This window comes from Delphinus delphis, chromosome 4 (genome assembly GCF_949987515.2).
Source record: "Delphinus delphis chromosome 4, mDelDel1.2, whole genome shotgun sequence".
NCBI lineage: Eukaryota > Metazoa > Chordata > Mammalia > Artiodactyla > Delphinidae > Delphinus > Delphinus delphis.
The window spans coordinates 20,030,114-20,047,108 of NC_082686.1; the positions used below are offsets into that span (position 1 = coordinate 20,030,114).

Below are 16,995 nucleotides of genomic sequence, written 5' to 3' on the forward strand. Positions count from 1 at the left end.
CAATTCCATTTACAGTTGCATCAAAAAGAATAAAATACTTAGGAATAAACTGGTCTAAGGAGGAAAAAGACCTGTACTCAGAAAACTATAAAATACTGATGAAAGAAATAAAAGATGACACAAACAGATGGAAAGATATACTATGTTCTTGGATTGGAAGAATCAATATTGTTAAAATGACCACACTACCAAAGGCAATTTACAGATTCAATACAATCCCTATCAAATTACCAAAGGCATTTTTCACAGAACTGGAACCAAAAAAGAAATAAATTTCTATGGAAACACAAAAGACCCTGAATAACAAAAACAATCCTGAGAAAGAAGAATGAAGCTGGAGGAATCATGCTCCCTGACTTCAGACTATACTACAAAACTATACTCATCAAAAGAGTATGGTACTGGCACAAAAGCAGATATATAGATCAATGGAACAGATAGAAAGCCCAGAAATAAATTCACACACTTATGGTCAATTAATTTATGACAAAGGAGGCAAGAATATACAATGGAGAAAAGACAATAAGTCTCTTCAATAAGTGATGTTGGGAAAACTGGACAGCTATATGTAAAATAATGAAAATAGAATGTTCTCTAACACCATATACAAAAATAAACTCAAAATATATTAAAGACCTGAATGTACGATTGGATACTATAAAACACCTGGAGGACAACGTAGGCAGAACACTCTTTTACATAAATCATAGCAATATTTTTTGGGATTTGTTTAATTTTGTTTTTAAAGACAACCCTTTATGACTGTTTGTTTCTTGTGTTTTGAAATTTGGGCAAGTAGATATTTGGATAATTTTAAATGAATTCCTAAGGCCTGGGTTGATAGGGACCTTCTGTTAATAGAAAATTTCTTTGTTGCTGCCAAGTGCTCCAGGGTGCTACCAATCTGAAAACACTTTAAAGCCATTAGTGGGCCTAGATTTCCAGTAAAATTTTTAAAGCTCAAATATGAGTAAGAGTATGGCTAAAGTTTCATATTCTCTTGGGAAGGTAGCCTCCCCTGCCCCCAGCTAAAACTAGTAAAGATCTTATTTGATCTTCTTAGTAGTGGGTGGATTTTTAACATTTACCCTTTCATTGCCTGTGTATCCTTTTGCAGTCCACAAATTCTTAAGGGCTATTGTTCTGACTTTTCACCTTATGATACCGTCATAGGAAACTTATAAAGTCATAGGGCTTTGTCTCCCTTCCACTGGGCTGCTGTTAAGATGCTGATATTGGCAAATTTCTTCAGGAGGGTTTCTATTTTAGTCTACGTTTATGCAACTTTCTTCGGTTTGCACTTTTCTTTTGGTTCCTGAGGATTTTCTTGATTTTATTGCAAGCTTCAAAAAAAAATTTGCTGTTTTCAGTGTCTAGTAGTTTTAGCGAAGAATGTTTTTAGGTTATGTAAATATCCATGAAATCAGAAGCAGAATATATTAAGTGAATTGATAACACTTATATTCCACCTCTGATATAGCATCTTGCAATCAGCCAGTGTTAAAGTTAGGCATTATTTTATGTTCCCCAGTTTCAGATATTACAATAATAGGAATAATGATTTGAACTTATGTAAGTATTCATAATTTATAAAACACTTTTCCTTTATTTTTAATTTATCTTCATAATCTCAAAGGGATACAAATTATGTGCTTTACATATCTCATGATTTTGAACAAAAGAGCTTAGATTTAAATTGGAACTTCTTAATCTGGTCAACAATTGTTATTGTTCTAATTTGGATTTTTAATGGAACTAAGAATAACTCAAAGAGCCTATTTTTAATACAGAATGCCAACATTATATATATATATATATATATATATATATATATATATATATATATATATATATATATATAGTGTGTGTGTGTGTGTGTGTCTGTGTCTGTGTGTGTGTGTGTGTGTCTGCGTGTGTCTGTGTACATATATATGATGTATTTCAAGCAGTCAGGCAGTTTGGGCTACCTGAGTTAAAAATACTTGCTTTAAAAAAAAAAATACTTGCTTTAGCTTTAACAATACAGCCTATTTACAGAACTGTTCTGATAAGGGATATTTCAACAACACAATAATAATCCATTTCAGTGTGCTTTGCTTGTAAAGATTTTAGCTGCACTTTATCTTTTCTACAGACATGTGGTTCTTATAGAAAGAAATAATTCTCAAATAAAATGTCAGGGTGTTTGATATTTCTTTTGTCCTCTTTAAAATTGTGTCAGGTGTTTCAGTAACACAATGTAAATGATGGAAAATTTGGATTTCATTTTCTTGATCTGGTTTTTTATTCCAATGTGCCTGCTCACACAGTAACCACCTCAGGTGGTGATACAGCAGTCTTCTGGTGAGGAAAGTTTACAGAGAACATTCATCCTACTTTAGTAAGAGATCTGGGCAAATGAACACCTTAAAAGCCACATGCAAAAGCCTTAACCACAAACACTTACACAATCACTGGACAGAGACATCCAACAATTTTTTAAAGGTATGTGACAAGAGCATTTATGTCTTAAGGAAAAGTAACTCTGTGAGGAAAGTCTTATGAATAGTGACTCAGTAGTTCTATAAGATGACCTTGTCAATCAATTCAAAGGTGATCCAGCAGCCTTGGGATAACCTGAGAACTTGTTAGAAATTCAGGATCTTGGGTCTTACCAGAGATCTATCAAATCAGAATCTTCATTTTAGCCTATGCCCATTAATGATTGAGAGCATTGCTACTGGCTGATTTGGGCCATGGATTTCACTATTAGTAAGTAGTTTTCAAACACTCTCCTTAATATATGTTGAATAAGTTAATTTGCTAAAAGAAACAGTTTATTATTTTACCTTGTCCATATCCTGTTTAATTCAATCATTTTTTTCTGATAATGGGTCATGATCACTGAAATGGGATCTAAGTTGAAATGAATTTGCTGTGTGCGATCCCCCTTCCTTAAGCAGAAACAACAATTCATCACTTTTATTGTCTCCTGAATGTCCAGTTCTGTGAGCAAAGACTCTCAGGTTTACGAATGCATCCCAACTGAGCAGCACATTAACTGTTTCAAAGTATATGGTCAGTAAATATTAGTAAAATAGGTGAATGAAAGACTTGAAATAAATATAATACCATTGAATAAAATAATTATTTCTCATAAGGAGTTCATATAATGCCATAGACTTTTCAATTTTTTTCTTCATAAAACTTGTATGTTTAAATTTTTATATTAAAGAAGTTGTATAAAATTTGTAGGGTACTTTTCCCTACACAGGTATTGACAATTAACTATTGTGTATATATAAACCTGTTTGAACACACTGTTATCTTAAATATTTATATTGTTCCTTCATATAGATTAAAAATCTATTTTTAACTTCATTTTCAAATGAAATTCACATTTAATTACTAGGGAATATGGAGGAGAATGCAATGATATGGTACCCTTCCTGTGAAGTCTCATGTGGTTCCAGTTTGGTAATTGCTTGTTGACAGGCAGTGTGTTTTGGGATCTTGGGGTCTAACTCTTTGGGGAATACTTGTCTGTAAAAGTTCTACTCAAAAGAACCAGAGCTTCCAATCCAACTGTCTGTTACTTGCAGAAGGGTTTGTCTTTATGGGGCTTTTAATGCACACTCTGATGGAACTTTGAACCACATTTTCCCTCCTGGGTCTCTGGTTTATGTTATTCAAAATGACTTGGCTTTTCAGATGTAAGAATTAAGATAGCTAAAAACTGTATTTACCCCAAAGACAAAACTCAAGTTTGTCTCATATTAGATCCAATGAGGTGCTCTTTGTAAGATTATTTTCTTAGAAATAAGTTGCTTAACAATGGATGTCTTCAGATCATAAGCTGATTATTTGAGCATTAATATAAGTTGTCATAAGTCATTGCCAAAAATGTCTCCTCCTTTAAGTATGCAGGCATGTGTACATCAAGGCAGTTTAGAGTAATGTAAATTTCACCTAGAGATGCTGTCAAAATACAGATTCTGGGGCAAGTCCTAAGATTGTCAGGTGCTGCAATTCTCCAGAAGAAACTTTGGAAAGATTTTAGAGGATATTAAAACAAAACACTGACATAGAACTTATTTTTCAGTCTTATTTACTTTAGGCTCTTGATTTTTTTAGGATCATACACCCTACTGCATGCCTCCACTAATATGCTGTCCCTTCTTCTCTGACACTTAATTATTCAAAATATTTAATTGCAGGAACGTGAATTGACCTAATGATTATAATACTAAGTGAAGTAAGCCAGACAGAGAAAGACAAATATCATATGATATCACTTATATGTGGAATCTGAAAAAAATAGATACAAATGAGCTCATTTACAAAACAGAAATAGACTCACAGACATAGAGAACAATCTTATGGTTACCAAAGGGGGGGGTGGTGGATGGATAAATTAAGAGGATGGGATTAACATATACACACTTCCATATATAAAATAGATAACGAACAAGGACCTACTGTATAGCACATGGAACTATACTCAACATTTTGTAATAGCCTATAAGATAAAAGAATATGAAAAAGAATATACATATATAACTGAATCACTGTGCTGTACACCTGAAACTAACATGACATTGTAAATCAAATATACTTCAATAAAAATATTTAATATCATTACTGCTTTACTTACCTAATCTCAAACTAAATGTGGATCATCCACATTGACTTTTAAGATGTTACAAAACGACTTCTATCTTCAAATATTTTCCCAAAATGGTCTTTTAAAATGTATTTACTCTTACATGTAAAATTCAATAGGTAATCTTATATTGTTCCAGTGATTGATTTTTTTTCCCTTCCAACATCCATATTTGACATGTTGAAGACCGCTTCCTTCATGAAACTGCCTTGGCCCCTTATTCAGTACTCAGCTATTTCCTTGTTCTCCACCTCACATTTTGATAATTACCTCTCAGGGGCTTTCCCTGCAATTCTAAAAGTGGTTTTTGAATATAAACTCTTCCTTTAGAAAAAGATATTCATTCATATGGCTTCAGCTATCTTCTGCATGTTGATGATTTCCCAATATCAAACACAAAATATCCAAACTTGAATTTTTTGCCTTGCTCTGCAACCTTCACCAAACATCACCTCTTATATTCCTATTTCAAATATTTTCTGCACAATTTGCCCAACTGATGTTATTCCAAATCAATATTTAGTCCTTGACATCCTCGTTTTTAAATTGTGTATCATATTCTATCGATAACTCCTTCTTAATATTCTAGAAGGTATTTCCTCTTTCTTATAATTCCTAAAATTTCCCAGTTCATACTTTTCACTATTTATTTTGGTATATTTCAATAATCTCTTAACTGCTGTTCCTATGTCTTATCCTTTAAGCCTAATCATTTTATATTGTCACCACTATTATATTTCTAATTCAAAAACTGATTTTGGATACCATTTGAAGTGTAATCCTGCATAACTCCTAACTACTTCAGAATAGAATATCCTTAATGTAGCATGCAAAACTCTTTATACTTTGCACCATTCCTACTCAAAATCTATTCTTTTGATTCACTCTTTTTTCCCCCTACATCCAACCTAAGTATTACATGCTTTGATAAAACACACCTTGATATTCTCTTCCTTCTGATCTGAGGCATATTTACAAAAACTTCAAATCATGATATTATATCTGTTTCCTTCTTTTACTTATAATTGTATTCAGGGCTTATCTTTAGTTTCAAGAATAATATTGGACATAAAGAAGGTTATTTAAAAATTTTATTGACTAAAAGATATAAATCCTTTCTTATGGCAAAGTTAACATTTCTAAAATGACTATTGAATGGAAGGGACATTAAGACACTTCATTTGATGAGGAAATGGCCTTCTTAATCTTTTATGTCAATTTAACTAGGACTTTTGTGATTTATTTCTTATTTCTGTCTAACAATAATAATGATATAGCTGCCATTTAATGTTCAGTTACTATTTAAAACATTTTATTGATATAGGACTATGATTCCCAATTGGCAGAATTTACTAGTAACAGAAACCAAACTCAAACTGTATTACTCAAAGCAAAAGAAGATCAAAAACTTAGAGTTTAATGGCCATAGAATAAAGCAGCACAACATGTTTACACATACATTGATATGGTTAAAATGGCATTAGTCTCATTGCCCCCCACAATACCTAAACGTATTTACTTCTATCTCACTCTTCTCTTTCTCTCTCTCACACACACAAGCTCCATTTACACACACACACACACACACACACACACACACACACATATTTCTCTCTGCTCTTACGTTTGTTTTCCAAAATTTCTCTGTCACGAAAACATTCTTAAGGTGCCCCCCACCCCATGGTCACTCCCTCCTAGTTTTTGCTCCTTTTTATCATCCTCTTTTCTTGAGCAGACATGGCATATGACTTGCTTCTAACCAACAGAATAAGGCACAAATGATGAGACATAGAGATTAATGTACATGATTACATTCTATAAGACTGTATTGCTCATTTTAGGAAGAGACTCTTCCTTGCTGGCTTGATGAAGCAAACAGCTATGTTGGGGGCACAAGACAAAAATCACTGAGAGTGTGCTCTGGGAACTGAGGGTGGTCTCCACCCAATAGACAGCAAGAAAATAAGGTCCTTCTTCCTATAACCATAAGGAATTAAATTCTATCAACAATTACAGAAGCTTGAAGCAGATCCCTCTATAGTCAAGTTTCCATATTCAAATGCAGCCATGGTGGATATGTTGATTATAGCTTTGCAAAGGACCCAGATAAGCCATGTTAGACTCCTGGATCTTAGAAACTGTGACCTAGTAAATGAATGCTGCTTTAAGCTGTTAAGTTTGTGACAATATTTTTATGTAACAATAGAAAGCTAATACATCCCTTTCCACAAACATTTTCCATCTGTGCCAGTGATGATTCTAAAATGGCTACCTTAAGATTCCAGCTGTAATTTCCAGGACTGTGAATATGGTGAGATATTCAGCCATATTATATTATGTTACATGACAAAGAGATTTTGAAAATGTAATAAAGTTTACTAACCAGTGGACTTTAATTAGTAAACTCTCAAAAAGAAAACTGAGTGGGTAGAAATTACTCTCTGCTTTTTCAAAACAGAGTTTGTTGTTGTTGTTTTTATAATGACCAACAGAAGAAAATAAAGTCATAGCTATTCCTAGTATGAGGACAATTTGATATCACAGGATTGACTTGAAGATGAAGGGGTATAACATGTCAAGGAATGCAGATGGACCTCTAGAAGATGATAGTGACTCCTTTCTGACAGCCAACAAGGAAATGAGGACATCAGTCCTACAACCACAAGGAGCTGAATTCTGTCAATGACCTGAAAGAACTTAGAAACAAATTCTTCTCAAAGTCTTCAGATATGAACTCAGCCTGATTGACACTTTGATTTCACCTTTGTGAGATCATAGGCAGAAAGCACAGTTGAGCTTACCCAGACAGAAGTCATTCAATGAAATTATATAAAACATTTCTGCCTGTTGTAAGAATTGGCTATTAGATGTGAATGAGATGGACGTACATTGGAGTGATTTTGGAAAAGCAGTGACATGACTAAACTCATGCAGAAGAAGGAAATCTCTAGGTGCTGTGCAGTGTATTACTTTGAAGAGAAGATAGGATTGGAAACAAGAAGATCAACTTGGCTTTCATTACAATAACCAGGTAAGAGAAGATAATGTCTTACAGTAAATTAATAACATTGAAGATGGTGAGAAACAGAGATGATATGCAAAATCCTAATGCCTGGTATAGCATGGATAATGAAAATTCACAATGGATGCCATAGAAATTAGCATAGTTATTAGGTAACATACCATATTGGAAAATACAAGATGAATAGAAAAGTTCAGTGTCAGAAAATATTTTGAAAATATATCTCATACATTTTGCTTATAGATTGGATAGAAGATGTATTTTCATGTTAAATGATATTTAAAGGACAATTTTAACAAACATGTCCTGCTAAGGGCAAGGCAACTTAAAAATAAAAATCCAGGTAACTTCACCAGGAAAGGTATTTATACAAGGTAACATGAGATATCTAAAATATATGATGGAAGGAAATGGTAAATATCAGTTAACAATCATGCTCAGCGAGAACTGCAGGGGTTCTTAATCATTTTTGATCCATGCACCTCTTTTTTAGAGTGGATTTATGAATTCATGAAAAATTTCCTATGAAAAATTTCATAGAAAATATACAGTTATACAAAGGTTTACAACATAATATATTAATGTAAGTATTTCTTCATTAACACATTAAGTAACAAGAAATAGTAGCACTTCTAAAACCTACCATAATATCAAAGTAGTGGTTAATTTATTATTTTGAGATATCTGCAACAACTGTAAGTTTACATGGAAATATATGTGTTATATTGGTGACAAGTAATAGTTAATCATAATACATGTATAATTTGTTACCTACATTCATTTAGGAAATGTGAAATTTCAATTAGAGGATAGTGAACAAAAATATTTTTTTTTTCTGCAGACAAATTTATGATCCCTCTGAATTCCATCCACGATCAACTACTGATACTCTAGTGATTGCTCTGCTGATCACCTTTATGATGTTTGGCTGCCCTTTCTCACCTTATCATGCTTCAACAAACCTTAACATTGAAGATTGTGCAAAAACAAAGGCACACATCCCTGACCTAAGAATGTTGGAACTTAAAGGGAGAAAGAAGTCAGGAAACATAATGAAGGAGCTAATTTTTCCAAAGACATGAGCTGAGGGTTTATATGTGTTGCAGCCTCTAAGTGGCAATAATTAATTTATTCACAATTAAGTCTTCTCTGAACCATTATTTTAAAATTCACCTAAAGATGCTTTTATTTGCAAAAGACAGAAGAGTTTTGTTAACATTCCCTCTGCCATTGACTTTATTTTGAGAGAGATGAAGATTTAAGAGCACTGATAGTGCATACAATAGGCATATATTTGTATTTGTCTAGAAATAAAAACTTCTTGGCAACTTTATGAAATTACATTCATCTGAGAAAAAATTTTCATAGAGCAGAATATGTCTCAACCATACGTCTCATCCTTGGAAAGTTATTCAGTCAGTGTGCCAAGAAAAGTATTGAATAAAATTGATGTTTTTTTATAGTTAATGAACCTGTAAAATGAAGTGAATTAAACACAAAACCCTAGGAATTACTTCTACTGAATACAGCAAGAATTCTTCAGTTGATCCGTTGCCCTAGTATTTATGGTTCATTGATTTAATTAGAACCTGCCAAAATGATTTCGTTATGAAAGAAAAAAAATGTTTGAAAAGCAAGAGACATTTATGTGAATGTGTTTTATATGCTTATAAGACCATAAAGAACAATATTTTTAAAGAGCTTTATAAACATATAAAGGAAAATAAATAGATGTTCAAAATTGGGAAATTTAATTGCTCTTGAACTATTGAAGCAATTGAGACGTTCTTAAAAGTTTTGTTTTGTTTTGTTTTGTTTTTGTTTTTTCATGGAACGTGGGCCTCTCACTGTTGTGGCCTCTCCCATTGTGGAGCCCAGGCTCCAGACGTGCAGGCTTAGCGGCCATGGCTCACGGGCCCAGCCGCTCCGCAGCATGTGGGATCTTCCCAGACCGGGACATGAACCCGTGTTCCCTGCATTGGCAGGCGGACTCTCAACAACTGCACCACCAGGGAAGCCCTTAAAAGTTTTAATTTTGCTTTTATTTTGTAGATTTTTTCTAAATTAAAATGTTAACATTCATTAACAGTTAAGCTTTATTGTTTTATTTGAAAGTGAATTTTAAAAATCCCCAAATATTGAAAAACAGCTATAATAAGAACCTAATTTATTTTTAAAATGTTTATTCAAAAATTTTTTTCTTCTATGCTAAATTCTCAAAAGCTAACCTAGCTATACAGCACAAGTAAGATCCTGGTAAATACTTTTCAATGAAATTAAGCCAGATAACTTTCAGGTTTTCACAAAATTAAACAAATGAATAATAGATGGAAATTCTGGTTTGGGATTTGCAAATTAGTCCCAAAAGAATTTGCCCAATGACACCTCCTCTACTGTGCACATGCTCTGTACCTAGTTCAAGACCCAAAGCTTACTTTTTCCTCATGTCGAATATGGACCATCTTTGTGGCTGCCTTGGACCGCTGGACCATATTACAAGTGAAAATTTGGGATTTCTGAGCTCAGGCACTGAGAGTGTAGCAAGCTTCATTCCTGCCGTGTGGAATCAAGTTGCCATGCTGTACGAAGCCCACATAGCGATAGTGGAGAAACCACCTAGAGAAGAACTGAGCAGATGTTGAGAAAGGTTCCGGAAATATGGCCTAAATCAAAGCATTCCATCTAGACTCAAGGCCTTCCAGTCACCCAATCTAATACACTAGGCACATGAGGGAAGTCATATTGAATGTTGTAGCCAAGCAGACACTTGGCTACAAGAGGTGAGCTGTCACCACTGGACCCACAGAATTGTAAGACATAATAAAATGGTGGTGTTCTAAGCTACTGAATTCTGGAGTAGCTTATTCTGAAGCAATTGACAACTGAAGAGTGAAACACCAACAATTGCAGCCTTATCCAAAGATTAAGCTTTTATACTCTACTTTTCTTGTGTGTGATATAAGTGAGGAACTTGTAAACCTTGGAAAGCATTGACTGAAATCAATCCCCTTTCTCCAAAATGAAACTTTCAGCAAATAACTTATTAGCATCTACCAACATACACTGCAATCTAGTAAGAGAGATGAGAAAGAATTTGAATAACTTCTGTTTATCCTGCCCCAATGGTTGCCTGAAAGCTACAAGTTTTAATAAATTATCATGAACACCTGGGAGATGTAGAGCACTGAATAGTACTTGAATAATAAACTTGAGAGATGTAAAGTTATTTTTGCTTAACTTTGTTTCAGCAGGAAATAGTCATATTTACTAAGCCGAGAAGAATATATTTTTTAATAATTTAATAAGTAAATCATCAATCATTTAAAATATTATATTTATACAATCAATGTTATTTCCATTCTACTAACATTTCTTATGTGGAGACCACATTTGTTTCATTTCTATTATGTCACCATGTAAAAACTACAGATAAAACCACTGCTAACATGGTTGGATAAAACAGACCTCATCTGTTTTTGTTTTTTTTTTCTTGTAATAGTTTAGTCTTTATTTGCCCTTATATGTCATTCAAAATATTGCATTAGTTGGTCGCATATGAAGTATCAGACATGAATTACTTATCCTTATAAACAACAGCACAAGAAATTTACATAAGCTAAACGCAATAAGTAGCATTTTATGACACCTTTCATAAAGCGATATTAGAATTGTGTTTCATCAATATAACTAGGGAGAGGAGCTTCAAGATGGCAGAAGAGCAAGATGTGGAGATCACCTTCCTTCCCACAAATACACCAGAAATACATCTACATGTGGAAAAATTTCTACAGAACACCTACTGAACACTGGCAGAAGACCTCAGATTTCCCTAAAGGCAAGAAACTCCCCCACATACCTGGGTAAGGCAAAAGAAAAAAGAAAAAAAGGAGACAAAGAATAGGGACGGGACCTGCACCTCTGGGAGGGAGCTGTGAAGGAGGAAAGGTTTCCACACACTAGAAGCCCCTTCGCGGGCGGAGACTGCTAGTGGCGGAGGGGGGAGCTTCGGGACCACGGAGGAGAGTTCAGCCACAGGGGTGTGGAGGGCAAAGCAGATCGATTCCTGCACAGGGGATCGGTGCCGACCAGCACTCACCAGCCCGAGAGGCTTGTCTGCTCACCCGCCGGGGCGGGCGGGGGCTGGGAGCTGAGGCTCGGGCTTCGGAGGTCGGATCCCAGGGAGAGGACTGGGGTTGGCGGCGTGAACACAGCCTGAAGGGGGCTAGGGCGCCATGGCTAGCCGGGAAGGAGTCCGGGAAAAGTCTGGAACTGCCTAAGAGACAACAGACTTTTTCTTGCCTCTTTGTTTCCTGGTGCGCAAGGAGAGAGGATTCAGAGCGCTGCTTAAAGGAGCTCCAGAGACGGGCACGAGCCGCGGCTAACAGCATGGACCCCAGAGACGGGCATAAAACGCTAAGGCTGCTGCTGCCGCCACCAAGAAGCCTGTGTGCAAGCACATCTCACTATCCACACACCCTGCTTCCGGGGAGCCTGTGCAGCCCACCACAGCTAGGGTCCTGTGATCCAGAGACTTTCCGAGGAAACACACTGCGCACCTCAGTCTTTTGCAATGTCACGCTGGCCTCTGCTGCCGCAGGCTCACCCCGCATCCGTACCCCTCCCTCCCCCCGGCCTGAGTGAGCCAGAGCCCCCAAATCAGCTGCGCCTTTAACCCCGTCCTGTCTGAGTGAAGAAAAGATGCCCTCAGGCGACCTACAGGCCGAGGCGTGTACAAATCCAAAGCTGAACCCCAGGAGCTGTGCGAACAAGGAAGAGAAAGGGAAATCTCTCCCAGCAGCCTCAGGAGCAGAGGATTAAATCTCCACAATCAACCTGATGTACCTGCATCTGTGGAATACCTGAATAGACAACGAATCATCCCAAATTGAGGATGTGGACTTTGGGAGCAATGATATATGGGGTTTTTTTTTTCCCCTTTTTCTCTATTTGTGAGTATGTATGTGCATGCTTCTGTGTGTGATTTTGTCTGTATAGCTTTGCTTTAACCATTTGTCCTAGGGTTCCGTCTGTCCGTTTTTTTTGTTTGTTTGTTTTTGTTTCAGTTTTTTTTTAATTAAAAAATTTTATTTTCTATACTTACCTGGCAGGGGAGATACCATGATCACAAAGGTGGTTTTCCGAGGGAGGGGCTTATCCATTGCACTCCAGATGTGCTGACCCCTGCGAATTCCCCAAATGTGGGAAACTCGACTGCATAATTTGTGGTAGTGGGGGACTGCGTTCACGCTTTCCCCTGAAAAAAGAAAAAAAAAATGTTTTCTTAATAACTATTATTTATGTTTTATTTTAGTAACTTTATTTTCTTTTATTTTACTTTATTTTATTTTATTCTATCTTCTTCTTTCTTTCTTTTTTTTTTTCTCCTTTTTATTCTGAGCTTGTCTGTGTGGAGGACAGGCTGTTGGTGCTCCAGCCAGGCATCAGGGCTGTGCCACTGAGGTGGGAGAGCCAAGTTCAGGACACTGGTCCACAAGAAACCTCCCAGCTCCACATAATATCAAATGGTGAAAATCTCCTAGAGACCTCCATCTCAATGGCAAGACCCAGCTCCACTCAACGACCAGCAAGCTACCGTGCAGGACACCGTATGCCAAACAACTATCAAGACAGGAACACAACCCATCCATTAGCACAGAGGCTGCCTAAAATCATAATAAGGCCACAGACACCCCAATACACACCACCAGACGTAGACCTGCCCACCATAAAGACAAGAAACAGCCTCATCCACCAGAACACAGGCACTAGTTCCCTCCACCAGGAAGCCTACACAACCCACTGAACAAACTTTAGCCACTGGGGACAGACACCAAAAACAATGGGAACTACGAACCTGCAGCCTGTGAAAAGGAGACTCCAAACACAGTAAGTTAAGCAAAATGAGAAGACAGGGAAACACACAGCAGATGAAGGAGCAAGGGAAAAACCCACCAGACCTAACAAATGAAGAGGAAATAGGCAGTCTACATGAAAAAGAATTCAGAATAATGATAGTAAAGATGAAATCTTGGGAATACAATGGAGAATATACAAGAAACATTTAACAAGGACTTAGAAGAACTAAACAGCAAACAAACAGAGATGAACAACACAATAAATGAAATTAAAAATTCTCTAGAAGGGATCAATAACAGAATAACTGAGGCAGAAGAATGGATAAGTGACCTGGAGGATAAAATAGTGGAAATAACTACTGCCAAGCAGAATAAAGAAAAAAGAATGAAAATAATTGAGGACAGTCTCAGAAACCTCTGGGACAACATTAAACACACCAACATTAGAACTATAGGGGTCCCAGAAGAAGAAGAGAAAAAGAAAGGGACTGAGAAAATATTTGAAGAGATTATAGTTGAAAATTTCCCTAACGTGGGAAAGGAAATAGTAAATCAAATCCAGGAAGCACAGAGAGTCCTATACAGGATAAATCCAAGGGGAAACATGCCAAGACACATATTAATCAAACTGTCAAAAATTAAATACAAAGAACAAATATTAAACACAGCAAGGGAAAAACAAAAAGTAACACATAAGTGAATCCCCATAAGGTTAACGGCTGATCTTTCATCAAAAATTCTGCAAGCCAGAAGGGAGTGGCAGGACATATTTAAAATGATGAAAGAGAAAAACCTACAACCAAGATTACTTTGCCCAGCAAGGATCTCATTCAGATTTGACAGATAAATTAAAAGCTTTACAGACAAGCAAAAGCTAAGAGAATTCAGCACCACCAAACCAGCTTTACAACAAATGCTAAAGGAACTTCTCTAGGCAGGAAACACAAGAGAAGGAAAAGACCTACAATAATAAACCCAAAACAATTAAGAAAATGGTAATAGGAACATACATATCCATAATTACCTTAAATGTAAATGGATTAAATGCTCCAACCAAAAGACATAGACTGGCTGAATGGATACAAAAACAAGACCTGTATACATGCAGTGTAGAAGAGACCCACTTCAGACCTAAGGACACATACAGGCTGAAAGTAAGGGGATGGAAAAAGATATTCCATGCAAATGGAAGCCAAAAGAAAGCTGGAGTAGCAATTCTCATATCAGAAAATATAGACTTTAAAACAGACTATTACAAGAGACAAAGAAGGGCACTACATAATGATCAAGGGATCAATCCAAGAAGAAGATATAACAATTGTAAATATTTATGCACCCAACAGAGGAGCACCTCAATACATAAGGCAAATGCTAACAACCATAAAAGTGGAAATCGACAGTAACACAATCATAGTAGGGGACTTTAACACCACACTTTTCACCAATGGACAGATCATCCAAAATGAAAATAAATAAGGAAACACAAGCTTTAAATGATACATTAAACAAGATGGACTTAATTGATATTTATAGGACATTCCATCCAAAAACAACAGAATACACTTTCTTCTCAAGTGCTTATGGAACATTCTCCAGGATAGAGCATATCTTGGGTCACAAATCAAGCCTTGGTAAATTTAAGAAAGTTGAAATTGTATCAAGTATCTTTTCCAACCACAACACTGTGAGACTAGATATCAATTACAGGAAAAACTCTGTAAGAAATACAAACACATGGAGGCTAAACAACACATTACTTAATAACCAAGAGATCACTGAAGAAATCAAAGAGGAAATCAAAAAATACCTTGAAACAAATGACAATGAAAACATAATGACCAAAAACCTATGGGATGCAGCAAAAGCAGTTCTAAGAGGGAAGTTTATAGCTATACAAGCCTACCTTAAGAAACCAGAAACATCTCAAATAAACAACCTAACCTTACACCAAATGTATCTCATTCTCTTTCTCCAGGATATTTTAGTTGGCACATCAATAACTGATAATTTGACAAAGAGTTAGTGGGTACATTTTGTAGCATCACCTTTCTAGGTCATATATTTGCTATTAAATTCTTGAATCTATCTCTAGTTAGAAAAGTGTAATAGATAAAAATAATTTGTGGTTTTTAATTGTTCTTCACCTGCATTTGCCACCAACAGTGAAAATAGAAAATGGATTGACTGTATTTCCTTTCCTACCACTTATTTACAATGTGCTAAATATCTAAGGCTATTAGATATAAACATAAGCAAATGCAGTTATTTGACTATTATGAGCATATAATCTCTAAGTGATACCAGATATTGATTAGCTGTATACTTATTTAAAGCAAAGGATCCTTTAGTCTTAGAACAGTACTGGCTAATACTTTCTAGAATGCTGTGTTCAACACTGTTCTAATGAATTAATATAATGAAACCTTCATTAGTTAAAACTAAGATACTTAGAATTATCCTATGAAGAGACTATTATACACCCATTTTAAAGATGAAGAAATGGAGACAAGGGGTTTAAAATAACTTTTCCGAAATCAAATCAGTGAAAAATAAGTGGTATAGACAGGGTTCAAACCAAAAGTTGCCGTTGCACTATTTATAAGAAATTATGAAACGTAAATAGGAGATAATCATAAATCAGGAATTGCAATACTAAATCTCCCATGATTATCTATATGACTTTGGTGACTTTAGATGGGTGTGTTTTGAGAATAGTTTTGAAAAGTTTTTGGGTTTCATAAATATTCTCAAAACACACCCATCTAAAGCCTCAAATTTCTACTCAATAGAGAATATTTGTCTACTCAAGATAGTTTTCTCAGTGGCCATTAGACATCATGTCTTCAAATATGTTATGGCTTTCATCCAAATAATAATAATTGTCACAATCATTGTGAATGAATAACAAGTAATAAAGAATGCAAATTCAGCATAATTCTTTGCCAGAGTGAACCCTTAATAAATCATAACTAATATTACCACTACTACCTTTATCATTAATAGTCCCATCCCTAATACTATTATTGCTAGTATTCATAAAACTACAACTAAAATTAAACTCTGACATTTTAAAAGAGCAATTAATATTAAGATTTTGATAAAATATTGTATTGTGATTTAAAGATTAGTAGGGAACTTAAAATACCTAAAATTCTATAATCCTGAAAACAACATGGTTTATGCAAAGATACCAAAGAAGTGATGAGATAGCACCAAGAGGATGAGGTGAGTGTGTTACACTGTCTGGTTGTCATCCTCACAAATTTTCTCTCCACCTCATTTATTCAGCCAGTACTATTAACTTCTTTCATTTTATTTTACCCACTCCTACCCCCCAATGGTAAAATATCCCTCAACCCAGGTGGAACATGAGGAAGTCTGGGAAATTACTTAGGTTATTCATTACATATCAAACTGGAAAAAAAACAATTTGGAATTTTAAGAATTTCTTTATGCAACAAATTATATTGACTTCT

The 16,995-nt window shown here is 35.4% G+C and overlaps 1 non-coding gene and 1 pseudogene across 1 annotated transcript; both read left to right on the forward strand.

The window, feature by feature from the left end:
- Positions 1 to 10,117: 10,117 nt before the first annotated feature.
- Positions 10,118 to 16,995, forward strand: part of LOC132424347 (large ribosomal subunit protein uL1m pseudogene) — a 48,698-nt pseudogene continuing 41,820 nt past the window's right edge.
- Positions 12,758 to 12,921, forward strand: LOC132425216 (U1 spliceosomal RNA). The gene has a single exon (XR_009519404.1). It is a non-coding gene; the product is annotated as a U1 spliceosomal RNA (small nuclear RNA).